Raw genomic sequence first — 15,538 nt, forward strand, 5'->3', positions numbered from 1 at the left:
CAAAGGCTAATTTACTTATTTACTTTCTTTTTTTATTTTGAGACAGAGTTTCATTCTGTCACCCCGGCTGGAGTGCAGTGGTGCTGTCTCAGCTCTCTACAACCTCCGCCTCCTGGGTTCAAGTGATTCTCCTGCCTCAGCCCCCCGAGTAACTGGAACTACAGGCATGTACCAACAGCCCTGGCTAATTTTGTATTTTTAGTAGAGATAGGATTTCTCCATGTTGGTCAGGCTGGTCTCAAACTCCCGACCTCAGGTGATCCGCCTGCCTCAGCCTCCCAAAATGCTGGGATTATAGGCGTGAGCCACTGCACCCAGACTAATTTTTTATTTTTGGTAGAGATGGGATTTTGCCATGTTGGCCAGGCTAGTCTCAAACTCCTGACTCAAGTGATCCGCCCACCTTGGCCTCCCAAAGTGCTGGGCTTAGAGGCATGAGCCACCATGCCCCTCCAGCAAATTCACTTTCATTCTACACATACACACACACACACACAAACACACACACACTCTCCCCCATCCTACTCATTTTATAAATACTGTCTAAAGACAAACTTAAGACTATGAAGTTGTTTTGGGAGAATGGATATAGATCCCACGGAAAAAAAGTGAGGTCTTAATGTGATGCCTTCTTTCAAGAATCTCTTCTCTGGTTTGTGCCTCCAAGATGACAAAGAAAAGAAGGAACAAAGATCATGCCAAAAGGGTCACAGCCACAGCTATTTGCTGCAGGAACTGTGCCCGAAGAGCGCCCAAGGACAAGGCCATTAAACAATTCATCATTTGAAACATAGTGGAGGCCACAGCAGTCAGGGACATTTCTGAAGTGAGTGTCCCTTCAATGCCTATGTGCTTCCTAAGCTGTATGTGAAGCTACGTTACTGTGTGAGTTGTGTAATTTACAGCAAAGTAGTCAGGAATCAATCTCATGAAGCCCTCAAGGACCGAACACCCCTACCCTGATTTAGACCTGCGGGTGCTGCCCCATGACCCCCCACCAAAGCCTGTGAAAGAAGCTGAGTCCTTAAAGACTGAAGATAGACCATTCTCTGCAGAAAAATGAAATGGAAATTGTACTTAAAAAAAAATCTGCTGATGGTGGAAAAATACATACAGAAAAGCATGTTGTCATGGGGGTCTACAAATCATGTGATAAATCTCAATGTCGTGGCTGCTGAGGAACAGGAGAACACCTGGCCTTAACACTTACTACGTTACTAGAGAGGCCTACAAGCCACCAATGAGATTCCAAGCCTTATTAGAAGTGTCACCTTGATATGCCCTCTGATTAAGTGACAGCCTCAGACTACTACTTCTGAGGTCATAGAGAAAAAATACCAAACTCTACTCATAGCAACCAAAAATGAAGGTTATGGTAAAAGTAAATGTAAGTTTAACTTATTGTGTTTCTGATTTAATGGTCAAATCAGGTTCTTAGGACTTAAGCAGAATGTAACATGCCTTATAAATGTAAAGTATCACAAGGCAAACGTTCAGTACGAATGTTTCATGCGGAGGACTAGTAACAAAGGAGATCTGAGGCAATGGGGTGGGATTTCTTAACTAGTATAGAATTATATTTATGCACACAATGTCTCTGCCCTTGATCCTGAGTAGGAACTACAAGGACCCCTTTAAAAATTCTTTGGTAATTGTTGGTTTCAGTAAAATTCTGAAGGTTTGGTGAGTATAGAAGGTAAGACTTGAATCTGAGTTTTTTTGTTGACTGTCTCCAAAGACAGACATCAACAATTTCTCCTATCAAGAGGTGGAGTCAGGGCCAAACATGGTGGTTCACACCTATAATCCTAGCACTTTCGGAGGCTGAGGCAGAAGGATCTCCTGAGCCCAGAAATTCAAGACCAGCCTGGGTAACATAGCAAGACCCTGTCTCTATTATTAAAAAAAAAAAAAAAAAAAAAAAAATGAGAGAGAGAGAAAGAGAGGTGGAGTCTGTTTTTCCTCCCCCTGAATCTGGGCTGACTTGCTTTGACAATAGAATGCTGTGGAAGTGCCTGTGTGCCAGTTCTGGGCCTAGGCCTTAAGAGACCTGGCAGCTTCCACTTTCACTTTTTTTAAGGATCTAGCTACCATGTAAAGAAGCTCAGTCTAGACTACCAAATGACAAGTGATCTATATGGAGAGAGAGGTCCAGCCAACCCTTTGCTATTCTGGTCACCCCAGCTGAAGTGCCAGACATGGAGATGACACTTTCAAGGGCATTCCAATCCCAGCTGCGGTCCCGTAGAATATAGTCACTGTTGTGACCCCCGCTATACAATGTGGGCAGGAACATGTGAGACCAAATGACCTACATAATTCTTAGAAACAATAAATCACTGTCTTAAGCCACTGTTATTTTGAGGTAGTTTGTAAAACTCAACATTTTATCTGTTCTGTCCCTATCAACTCCTTTTGGGGATGCTAAAAATACCGGGGAGAAGATGTAGGGAAATAAATTGTGTGACTAAAAACAATTCTCTCAGGGAGGGAATAATCATTAAATTAATCATTAAGTGCAAATAAAAGTTGGACTGATAAATTGTTAGGTCATATTTGTAAATGATTATTAATGGCTTCTATGGAGCAATATACTCATTATGAAAGTTATATGTCATTTATTTTTTTCTGTCTTCATTGTATATTTTTAGAAAGATACAGAATTAACAAGGTCTCTTAAAGGTACCATAAGAAGAAACAGATTCTCAACTGGATAATTTACTAAAATCCACTTGCATACTTCAGAGCCCTACTTAGACTTATGCAGAGCAATCAAGGCTAACCTCACAGATTCACATATTGACACATGTCCAGTTTATAAAGCCTAACTTTTGTACTGCGGCCAAAACATAAATAGCAAAAAATCACATCCTTTAGCACACTTTTACCGTGGGCTAAGTCTGGTATACTGCCCTTTTGATTTTTAACTAACAGTGACAACAGGGCAATGTGCAAATTATTATTAGCTGTTATGAGTTTACATCCCTTGTTCCCTAGAAATAAATGTAGTCTCTCCTGATGGGTAGTGGCAGTGATAAGCAAAATTAAGAGCCTTTAAAAATCTTCTAGTATAATATGACAGTCAAGACCTCCAGAGAGGCAAAAACTCCAATATTAAATAGCATTAAGTGTTTATTATCTCAGTAAATGCTGAGTACCCCTGGAAAACCAGCCCACTCCTGCTTTGCTGCCTGCTGCCTGACACAACAGCATGCTATTCTTCCTTTCATCTTCACTTGAGGGTCTTCAACTAAAAATAAAAACTAATACCAAGTAATAGCATTGATTGGTATCTATAGATATGTTTCTTCCTTTCTTTGCTAATTCTCCATTTAATAAATAGCTTCTCAACTCACCTTCTTATTTTAAATATAAGATCTCTGTAGCAGAGAGGTTAAAAGTATATCCTCTGGGTTCAGAATGCTTGGGCCTGGATGCTTCCTTTATCACCTAATGTGGGTCTTGGGAAAGAGATTTAACTTCTGATCTCTCTGGGTCTTGGTTTCTGTATATTTTAATGAAACAGGAATACTATTACCTAACTTACAGGGTCATTAAAAATGAATGAGCCAGCTATTCAGGAGACTGATGTGGGAGAATGGCTTGACCTGGGGAGGTGGAGGTTGCAGTGAGCCAAGATCACACTGCACTCCAGCCTGGGTGACAGAGCAAGATCCTGCCTCAAAAAAAAAAAAAGAATGAGATCTCTACATGTATTGTGCTAAGATTAGTGCCTGGATGACCCACAGTAATCACCTGCTAGTCATTATCACCATATCAAAAACCCAAAGATAACCTCCTGAGAGGAGAAAAATGACAAAGAAAATCCTCACTGAACAAAGCAAAGCACACTGCCATGTGCGTACCTACGCAACTGTCTTGCATGCTCTGCTCATGTACCCCAAAACCTAAAATCCAATAAAAAATTAAAAAAAAAAAAAAAAAGAAAATCCTCACTGGATTCAATATATACACACATGGTATTACTAAGAGTTTAGTAGTAATTAGTAGTCTTATATTTCTGAACCAAATCCTTTCCTAAATTTGAGAGGTAGATAAGACTATGCAAATAGGTATCTACAGAGTGAGTGTCATGTGAAGCAGAAGACTGGGAAGTTGTCACTAATTTGATCAACCTGTTTCTCTTCTCTACAAAGTTCAATTCTACCATATTCAAGGTAACTGAAACAGATGGGAACCATGAACTTATCTTACCTCACAAAAAAGGCTAAAATAGAATGCCTTTCACAACTGTTTCAGTTTGGATAATCAGTTCTGTGTTTTAAAGATGACAGCTTTTCAGGTGCTAAAGCCCTTAAGATAAGCCTTAAGAGTAACTTAAAAGTACAGGTATAGAAAATCTAATTCTCACATAATCCAAATTGGTCCAAGTGTCAGGTTTTCCTTACTGTTTTCACTTCCACTTAAACATTTATTTACATCTGTAAACTCAGAATCCCTTATGTGAAATTCTGTAACAAGTTCCCCCTGAAGGAAGGCAACTAAAACCATCACCAGGCATTAAAGAAGCATTAAGGTAGCCTTTCTTGCTGGATGTGAAAGTAAAAATGAAATAGGCAATAACTGAATAATTTCAATAAGTGAACTGAATTTTTTTCAGTTTGGATAATCAGTTCTGTCTTTTAAAGATGACAGCTTTTCAGGTGCTAAAGCCCTTAAGATAAGCCTTAAGAGTAACTTAAAAGTACAGGTATAGAAAATCTAATTCTCACATAATCCAAATTGGTCCAAGTGTCAGGTTGAATTTTTTTCAGTTCACTTATTGAAATTATTCAGTTATTGCCTATTTCTCCTGCAACCTGTCCCATTTAACCCTTGATTTAGGGCAACCCTCTTCCTTGAAAAAGAAAAAAATTTTAGCTTATACTGCTGGTGAGTTTTGTTCAAAAAAACCAACACACACAGTGATCTTGACACTATGTGGAAATGAGTAACAATTTGCATTTTACTTTAAATTAGCCAGATATAATGAAGCTTCCCAAGTTCCAGGTATTTCACAGCTCAATTGTCAGTATAGAACAACTACTTAATGCTAGATTACAGAAACGAATTCCTGTATAGTACTGAAATACAGAATTGCAAATAATATAACATTTTCCTTCAACTTTTCATATGCTTTCCATCTTTAGTGTTCAATTCACTACAGCTCTTAGGAAACCACATAAACTTTATACAACAATAGACCTCACATTTTTAGCCTTGTGTTCTATGGTACGTCAAGCTGGCAGCCCACACAGGAGATCACTTTCAGAAACAGAACCTCAAACAAGTCTGTGCTGAAATGATGGCTAGGTGGCTCCAGGCATGATCCCTCTGTTATAATATGAACACACACACAAACACACATTTTTTTTTTTTTTTTGGCACACCTGTCTCTTCTAAGATATTGTGAGTTTTTGAGGACGGGATAGGTTTCACTCACACTTTGTACTTCCAAGAAACTTGGCACAGTGCACGGCATGTAAGCAGTATCTGATAAATGTTTCTGGAGTAAAAGGAGAGAAAGGCAAGGGAGAAAGATCTTTAGGGTTGTACGAATATCTTCTAAACTGGCAACTCTCTGTTTTTTGTTTTTTTTTTTTAAAGACGGGGTTTCACCATGTTGGTCAGGCTGATCTTGAACTCCCAACCTCAGGTGATCCACCCGCCTTGGCCGCCAAAGGGCTTGGATTACAGGCATGAGCCACCACACCTGGCCAACTCTCTAGTTTAAAGATTGCTTCTTTCAGAGACATAGGAAAATAAGTCTCATAATGAATTCAGATATATAGTATATAAAGGATGCAGAAATATCGAATATGTATACCAATGACATACACTCAAGTTAAAATTGCCACCTTCTGTATATCCTGCTTCCACCTTTCAAGGCCACCACTATTGCCAATCTGGTTCCCAGTACTGGGACTGAGAGTAAAGACAACCTGGAAATGCTAAAAGGAAGAAAGGAGGTTGTCTAAGACAGTGCCCAAGGATAATACAAGACAGGGCTGAAATCAGATCTTCAAGTATTATTTTTTGGCAGTGCTTTCTGAAACAAGAACCTACATTAGTAAGTACTTCCATATTATTTTGTTTTTTTCTACAGAAAGAACTACAGGACCATAAATGCACCTATACAGAGCACAAGTTCACTATCTACATCAATGATAAGAAACAAACAAAAAGGTCTCTGGGCAGCAAAAACAGTGGTTACAAAGTTCATACCCTAATACTCAGAGAAGAGCAGGTAGAACATAACAAAGCCTATTTAGCTGTTTTACAAATGTCAGGAAGCTCCTACTCCACAGATAAGAAGCTGCAAATTTAAGAGAGGGCAGCAGGGATACTAACAGTAGCAAAAGAGCAGCTTTCCACCACTGAAAGAAGACACAGACTGACTACTGAATCTGACTCAAGTAAAGTCAATAATTCAAAAAGCAGAGAGGACAGCAACCTACATTTTTCGATCATCTCAAAGCCTCACTCAATTACTGCCAGTATGCTAGTAAACATAACCAAAGAATATAATACACTGTAAAAAATTATCCACAAAAGGTATAGCTAAAATAAAATGTTCACATGTAACAACTTATTTCCCAATAACATTAGTTAAATGAGGGATTGCTATGTATATTAAGCAGAAAGTTAACATCTGACAGCAGGGAATGATAGACTTCACTACCTCCCTCTGTACTTGGTTCCGTCCTCTATACACATTCATAATTTCATATTCCTTGGCCTGCCTTTATAATATGCCCAAGTTAGTACCCTCTTCTCTAAAACAGGTTATCTTGCCAGAAAGTATAGACCTTAAACACACACCAAAGCTCAAGGTCTTTTCTGTATCAGTTTACATTTTTCTTTTCCCACACTGGGATGACAGATGCACATCCTAGATTCTTTATGTCCAGAGATAGGCATTTTTTCTTTTGTTTTTGGTAAGAAAGACCAAATCAGAAGTGAGATCTCTGCATTATGTTCTCTTCTAGGCAGCTCAAACAGTCATGTTAACATTATAAGTTAGAAGTAAGGCCGGGCATGGTGGCTTATGCCTGTAATCCCAGCACTTTGGGAGGCCGAGGCAGGTGGATCACCTGAGGTCAGGAGTTTGAGACCAGCCTGATCAACATGGTGAAACATCATCTCTTCAAAAAAAAAGAGTCAGAAGCTGGTTTCAATAGCAAAGTAAGCAAGTTCCTGTTCTGCAGCCCAGCCGATGTTAATGAATTCATTAGTACTTGGGGTTACACAGGCAGCGGAAGGAAGGAAAACAGGAAGATACATGTAGGTGTAGAAGAAGGAACTGCTGGAGAAGTATTCTAAGAAGGAGTAACTCCCCTCTTCCTCCTGCAAAATAAGGGACAAGGGCATTCAGGGTCAGTGCTATTGCACTGACCTCTAGGTTCTTCTATGCAAAAACACTGGCTATCAATCCAACTGCCCAATTAGCCTCGCCAGAGCAGGCTGCAGGAGCAAGGTGAAGCTCCTCCACCTGACTGGAATCTGCACAGGCTACTCCCAGGCTGCAGGTAGCTTAGAACACCATACAATCACAAAAGCAAATAACACACCTCAACAGCACATTTTGAACAGTAAACTGAAACACGTTTTCTAGGCTTTTTTTTTTCTTTTGACAAAAAGAGGGACTAAACAATTTGGTAATACAGAATATTTCCCCTTCCCTCATACTGTTTTCCATGTATTCATTCAACTGACACTAACAAATATTTCTTGTACACCTTCTACAGGCATTGTTAGGTGCAGAGACAAGTATACAGATTATCATAAAGATTACAACAAACTGTAGGGCCTCATTATAACTGTGCTCCCTATCCCAAACCACAAAACCCCATGGCACTTAGTCCCAGAAGGACCAGATATTCAGATCCAGAAGACTGTCTTTTTTTTTGAGATGGACTCATTTTGTAACTAGGGTGGAGTGCAGTGGTGTGATCTCAGCTCACTGCAACCTCCACCTCCCGAGTTCAAGCGATTCTCCTGCCTCAGCCTCCTGAGTAGCTGGAACTACATGCGCGCGCCACCAAGCACAGCTAATTTTTGTATTTTTAGTAGAGATGGGGTTTCACCATGTTGGCCAAGGATGGTCTCAATCTCTTGACCTCATGATCTGCCGGCTTTGGCCTCCCAAAGTGCTGCGATTACAGGTGTGATTATAGGTGTGAGTTACTGCGCCCTGCTGTTTCCTTTTAATGGTTTGCAACTGTGACCACAGAATACAAAGAACAGCCTCCTGCTTCTGTTATGAGATTGTGACAATCAAGAGACAACCTCTTTTAAAATGTTATCAATTCAAGAGCTGAAGTATCTGGCTTTAGGGTTTTACACCAATGAAATGACAGTAACACAAAGTGTAGGAAGCTGAAGTCTGCCCTGAAGGTAAAGGAACAGAAAATTTCATTTAGGAATTTAAAATTCAGCAGAGACAAAAAGCAAAAACTTTAATGCTGTGTGAAAGGGTTGGAATCTAGAAATGGATATCAAGAGAATAAACTAAAAGTCAAGGAATTACCAATTTAATGTAAAATAATTCTACGACATAAAGGATTATAAAAATAAAGATGATAGAAACAGTGATGTGTTTGTTCTCTAATCTTAAGAACCAAAAACAAAAGCAGGGCATGTGTTTTCTAGTTTCCATTCATTCACCAAAACATAGCTATTGTCTTACTAGTTCTAGAGAAATGAATAGAGCATATCAATATCACATTTTCACCAGCCAGAGAAGAAATGCTGTGAACTCCAAGATTTCCTGATCATCTTTTACCTGTACTCATATTTATCACTGCACTTTATCATGAGTGAGGCAGAGAGCCTGAACTATTTTACTTGTGTGTGCCTTTTTATTCTCCTTTGATAAGCAATTTCAAATGGGAAAGGGCCTCCTGCTGATTCCATTGTATGATTCTAGGGGCCAAAGTCCAACATCTTTGCAAACTTTTAAAAGTTATTTTTTATTTTTATTATTTTTTTTGAGATGGAGTTTTGCTGTTGTTACCCAGACTGGAGTGCAATGGCACGGCTCACCGCAATCTCTGCCTCCTGGGTTCAAGCAATTCTCCTGCCTCAGTCTCCCAAGTAGCTGGGACTACAGGCGCACACCACCATGCCCAGCTAATTTTTGTATTTTTAGTAAAGACGGAGTTTCACCTTGTTGACCAGGATGGTCTCGATCTCTTCACCTCGTGATCCACCCGCCTCGGCCTCCCAAAGTGCTGGGATTGTAGGCGTGAGCCACTGCGCCCGGCCTATAAAAGTTATTAATAGAAAACATTGATTTTTTTTTTTTTTTTTTTTTTTGAGACAGTTTCGCTCTTGCTACCCAGGCTGGAGTGCAATGGTGCGATCTCGGCTCACCGCAACCTCTGCCTCCTGGGTTCAGGCAATTCTCCTGCCTCAGCCTCCTGAGTAGCTGGGATTACAGGCACGCGCCACCATGTCCAGCTAATTTTTGTATTTTTAGTAGAGACGGGGTTTCACCATATTGACCAGGATGGTCTCGATCCCTTGACCTCATGATCCACCCGCCTCGGCCTCCCAAAGTGCTGGGATTACGGGCGTGAGCCACCGCGCCCGGCCGAAAACATTGATTTTAAATCTTTCTGAGATCGGCTATGACTCTGGGAAAATAATTTAGCATCTTTACCACTTGTACCTCAGTTTCTCAAAGACAAGTCATGATAATAAATTATATGTGAGGATGTGCTCTAAGCTTAACTTAAAGGTCCTGCATAAACTCAAGAAATGTTTCTAATACATAAACAGGCTAAAATCTCTAACCCGATTTTTAGAAATCAACACCAGTGAAATTTGTGCAAGAATTTACAACGCAAGGAGGATAGGCGTGGCTAGTAAATGGCAATCTTAACTTTGCCAGATTACAGATTTAAAAAGTCCTACAATTTGAAAGCTTAAAAAAAAACCCATTCCTACTTCCCTTCCAAGTGAGAAATCAAACCTCCACAGGGAAGCTGGCTGGGTGGGGAAGATACTGATATCTGGCACTAGACCCAAGTTGCAATACCAAGCAACTCTCATTTTCCCAAATTAGAAACTCCTTGCCCATCCCAATGGTGGTATGGCCTTCAAAAAGACTAGTAATTCCATAAAGACTAACCAAGCCCTATCTTCCCTACTTTCCCTCCAATCCATCCTTCTACCCCTTCTTTTCCTATCCAGAGACTAGCAGGTAACAGAAGCCAGATCAGAATGAACCCACAATCAAGGACGCAGCTAGACAAACTGTTCACATTCATCATTAAGGGCGACCTATCAGTCAGCTCTTAATCGCGGGGCCGTCACACCCGGAAATGCAATCTCAAGCGCAGCCCACTGAGAGTTAACACAGCATTCCTTAAGTTGTGCCCTTCTGCGAACGCCCCGCGCACGACCCCAGGAGACCGCGGGCCCCGGGTACGGTTGCCCCGCCTCCTGCCTCCGGCCTGCAGGTCACTCGCGCTTCCCGGCCACGAGGCGGGCCCAGCAGAGACCCCGTGAGGGCGCGCTCCCTAGGCTGCCGCAACGGGCGCTCAGGGGAACACAAGAGAGGCACTGGGGCCAGTCGCCTCTGGGGACCGCGCAAGGGGACGAGACACGGTCCCTAGAAGAACCCCGGGCAGCCTGAGGCAGCCCCAGGTAGGGCCCGCGCCTCAGGTGGGCCAGGGAGGCGGCGGCCGAGGCCGCGTCCCTTCAGCTGCGACCGCACGCAGGAATGAGCGACCCGGGCGGGTCTCCCACGCAGCCTCGGGCCCTCGCCCGAGACCTGCCCGCGGCCACTCTGGGACGACTCAGGGAACCGGTGCCCGGCCCCTCAGGGAGGCGCCCCGCCCCCAGGCGTCCCCAGCCCGGCGCGCGCCACGCACCGCGCCCCGCCCGCGTGCCGGTCCGCATTTTCCCGCCCGTCGCGCCGGGGGCGGGGGTCGCGCGCCCTCCCCCGCCCCCACGCCACTCACCTGTCGGGCCCTAGGCTCGCTCCATGGCCGCCCGCGCGGTGCGGTGCGGCGCGGGCCCGGCCGCCCCCGCCGCCTCCGGGGAGGGGCAGCCCCACGCCGCGCTCACCGCCCCCCGCCGCCGCCGCCGCAACTGCGGCTCCCGCCCACCCCTGGACCGGCCATTCCCAGGCCACCTCTCCCCGCGCTGAGCGGCAGTCCCACACCCATCCCCCGCCTCCGCGGCCCCTGGCTGTTGGTACCGTCCTAGCGTAACGCCTGCCCCGCGGCCAATCCCAGCGCTCGCTCGGCGCGGCCCCGCCCCTGCCCCAGTAGGCGTCCTTTACCGGACCTGCTCCGGACGGCCCCCCTTAACCCCTTCCGAACCGGGCGCGTCCGCTTAACTCCCTCGGCGCCGGCCCTGGTCTCTACTCCTGGCCGCGCCGCCCTGGCAGGCTTACATAAACTGGCCTCTCACTTCTCACTTCTTTCGCTCTTTCTTTTTTCTTGTTCTTTTTGCTCCATCTCCCACCCCGTCTTCGCGTTTTCCTCCCTGCTTTTCTTAGGTTGGTAGGCAGCAGGACTGGAGAGTTGAGGTCCCTTGGGTCAAGTTCTGTTTGTGAGAAGCATATTCCCTCCTCCTTTTGCCTTTTTAATTTGTCTTGACTTCTGCTCGGAGGTTCTGCCTATCTAAATGTATTCCCCCGCCTCTTTTGCCCAGGAAAAAGGCTAGCCTTCCCACACTGAGTGCAAATGGCTCTTTCTTCGGACCAGAGCAGAGCATCCTGCTACATGCTTTCAGGAGCATGTCACAAAATTATTATTCATTGATTGCAAGATTAGTCGTTTTACATCTGTCTTTTAAGGACTGTAAGCCCCATGAGGGCAGGTCAGTCGCCTGACCGCAGTGCACCCAATGGGCGCGGATAAATGGTGTGAATGAAAGAGTCTCCCTTTTGTTTGCTTTCCACTGACTTTATACAAAGCCGCCACTGTGTCCATCCATTTATTCACCATATACTAAAGCGCGGACTTAGTTTGCCTGAACCTGAAATATAATGCAGGTTGCTCCGTGGGATAAGATGCGTGATGGAGAAAGACTGAGTTGACACTTTTTCTTCAGGCTAAATAGTTTATTTAATCAGTAAGGTGTACTGGGCAGAATTCTTCCTTATTTGCTGTATGATACAGGATGTACCAGTTAACTTCGCTGAGCGTCAGTTTCCTTAAACTGGAAAATGGGAGTTAATCACAGTAACTAGTTCACAGGGTTGTTGTGAGGATTCAGTTAGGAAATGTGTGGGGAAAGTACTCTAAGATTATTGTATAGGATTGGCTATTGTTCATCTATGTATTTACTGAGCATTTACTATCAGGAGATCCTAGAGAAATAATTGGGCTTGACAGTCGTTCCCGACACTGTAGTTAGGGAGGCAGCATTAATCACTGCAGGGGGCGTACAGTCAAATGCAGAAGGCATTGTATCAGCCTTTTGCTGCATGTAGTTGAAAAGGTTTGGAGGTCGTTTTCTGGCCGGGGAATACATAATTCCTGGGGAAATGAGCAGGATGATAATGAGAATCTACCTTATTTTCTGCACAGAAAGGTCGGTCTGCTTGCAGTTAGCTAATCTTTCTGAACCTTGCTCACTACATCAGGAGATCATAAAGCAAAAGGGTAAATCAACGGTTCCTTTAAGACACTTTACCCAAAAGGATTCTTCTTTCTTGTCTGTAACTCTGACAAGGACAGTGAGGGTGAACGCTCCAACTGTCACTGTTCAGGAAAAGGCCAGCTTATCCTGCAGCCTCAGCTTCCTGGGTGGATGATCCCTTCTGCCTTCAAGGATTTTCAAGTGGGGGCAGGGGGCAGTCATTGCCTATCCAAGCAACCGACTTCAGTGCTTAATTTCGCATCCATCTATCCATCCCACATCCTGCAGGACAGACACACTTCCTCCTTTTCTATCCTCAGAGAAGGAGAGCCATGGGTTCAGGGCCTCTCTGTGAAAGGCCTTCAGATGACGAAATTGCTCTGTCCGCCATTTTCCCTTCACCATGCTGCATTACCCAGGCCCTTCTTGAGTGTATGCACAGCACCAGCACCGTGCCTGACACTCCATGATGTCAGTTTCTGCCCCCTCCCCCTATAATGGGTTATTTTCCAACCAATCAACAGTCAATATATGCTAAGTATTGTGAGGGATGCAATCACTTAAGAAGGGCCTTTACATGACTAGCATACAGGAAGCAGCTGCAAGGAACAGGGACACTTAAATTATGCAGCAATGACTATGTGATCACTGAAAGAATCACAGGAAGTCCAGGAAGACAGTGTGGGCTGGTATTGAGGTGAGCAAAATATGGGCGGGAGAAGAGAGGAACAGTCCTGTGAACTTATAGCCGGCATCTTCAGCAGATAATGCATGACAGGAGAATTGTTCATGTGTTCATTCATTCATTGATTCATACATTCATTCATTTAATGAATGTCCACCAAGTGCCAGGCACTGAGCTACCAGACCATGCAGAGATGAAGAAGGCCTTGTTCCCATTCTTGAGAAGCTGGCACGAGCCCCAGTTAAGGAGGTCTGAGCAGTTTGTCAAGATTCTTGTGATGCTCCTTTTACCACTCCTACAATGTATTGTGTTTCTACGTGTCTTTGTCCAATCTCCTCTTTGCCTTTCTTCCTTGTTCCCAAACTGCAAGAATTTTAAAAGACATAGACTCTTTCACCTTTATTTCCCACTTGTAGAGTGCTTCATATAAAGTACCTTCTCCACATTGATGTGTGGAAGCTCTTTGAGTTATACCGGAGCAGGAATTTGGCTGTCCTGCTCCAACCAAGGGTGGTAGGCATCCTTACCGGAAGGATGGATATTAGCTCCAGTGGGAAACCCCAATCTTGGATATTAGCCCCAGTGTGGAACCCCAGTCCTGGTTATTAGCCCCAGTGTGGAACCCACCAGAGGCTTGTCCATGGCCTGCAGAATTCAATAGGAACACCTCTACTTGGCATTTACTGCCCTCGTCACCTTTTCAGCCCCATTTTCTGCTAATTTCTTACCCTCCACCCTAAGGGGCTCACTTGCTCTCCTTTCCCTGCCCTCATGGTTGTGATCACATTGATTCTTCCTCCAGGAAATCCTCATCACTCCCACCTGTAAAAATGTTACACAGCTCTCAATGCCACTTGTTCACAAAGCCTTTCATAGCTTTCCCAACTGCACATGCTTTTCTTGGCTTCTGAGACCCAGCACTTTATTTGTAACTGTCTTGTGGTGGGTTGTATTGAAGTCTTTGGGGATCTGTCTGACCCTGTTCCCCAGGTTGTACTGACATCTGCGTCTTCTGGAGCACTAACATTGTACATGGCCTGTGGTAGCCGTGCAATGGCTTGAAAGGGAACTTTGAGAACAGATCCTGCAGAGCAGGGAATTGAGCCCCAGAGACATTTCTTGGTCCCTTCATCATTGTAAGCACTTTCCTTAAACTGTTTCAGGATTTCCAAGTCTCTGCCAATTTGTCAAGCCCTAGGACTCCAATAACAGTCCCGCAATCTTAAGCTAGAAGGAGGGTATTATCTCAAGTTGCTTGCATACACGAAGGCAAGACACATAGGTATGTACACACACACACACACACACACACACACACACACACAGTTTCTTTTAACCTAGGTAATACAGCTACCAGGATGGATCCCTCTGAAACTAATTAAGTTAATTTTACCTCAAGCAAGTTGAGAGGAGCCCTAGGAAAGCTGACATTGTACCAAGGTGCCAGGAGCCTGGGGAGAGGCTGACACGTATCTCTTTGTTCCCTTCAGGAGTGTGTGTCCTGCCTCAGCTGCTTCCCAGGCAGGTTTGTTCTCTGCATTGGGCCATCTATGGACAGCTGTTTCTGCATTTCTTTCCCAACGGGGCAAACTCCTTTCTTTCATTTTGCCACCAGCTCTGTAGAGCTACTCACAGCCCACCTCTTGCTTATAGCAATGGACTGCCCACTTACCCCATCACGTGGCACCTCTGCCAATGCCATCTGAGCAAAGAACTCACATCCCAGGGACAGCATCATAAGGCACGTACATGCACAGGCACACCCAGCTTCTCTCCTGAGACATCCAGGCTGCGGATTCTGAAAGTGGTGGGAATCTTTTGGTTATTTTTTCACTCTAGCAATACTATTTTTAAGAGAAGCTTTATTAAGATATACATACCATGGGGGGGGAGGGGAAAAAGATATACATACCACAAAACTCACTTGCTTAAAATATACTCAATGCCCTTTAGTATATTTACAGAGTTTGAGCAATCATTTACATAATTTAATTTTAGAACATTTTCATTACCCCCAAAAGTAACATGGGCTATTTTTTCTTTTGTTCTGAAAATATATTTATCTATTTAACTTTGTTCTTTAAATTTGCACATTAAAAGCAAAAAGAAAAATACATTAATGGATGTGTTAGATTTCTAGAGTTAGAAATGAAGAGGAGTTACGGCTCTCGAAGCTGTGGTTCACGTAGCTGTCTTGTATGGCTATAGTAATTTATTTAACTACCCCAAAATGTACACTTTATTGTGGTATAT

General features: G+C 43.8%; 1 protein-coding gene across 1 annotated transcript in view; it reads right to left on the bottom strand.

The window, feature by feature from the left end:
* Positions 1 to 11,175, bottom strand: part of FAM20B (FAM20B glycosaminoglycan xylosylkinase) — a 49,822-nt gene extending 38,647 nt beyond the window's left edge. Inside the window, exon 1 of the mRNA XM_078356237.1 lies at positions 10,971 to 11,175. The gene's annotated coding sequence lies outside the window, so the exon portion shown is untranslated. The remainder of the gene's footprint in view (positions 1 to 10,970) is intronic.
* Between the last annotated feature and the right edge of the window lie 4,363 nt (positions 11,176 to 15,538).

The sequence above is a fragment of the Callithrix jacchus genome, chromosome 18 (genome assembly GCF_049354715.1).
Source record: "Callithrix jacchus isolate 240 chromosome 18, calJac240_pri, whole genome shotgun sequence".
NCBI lineage: Eukaryota > Metazoa > Chordata > Mammalia > Primates > Cebidae > Callithrix > Callithrix jacchus.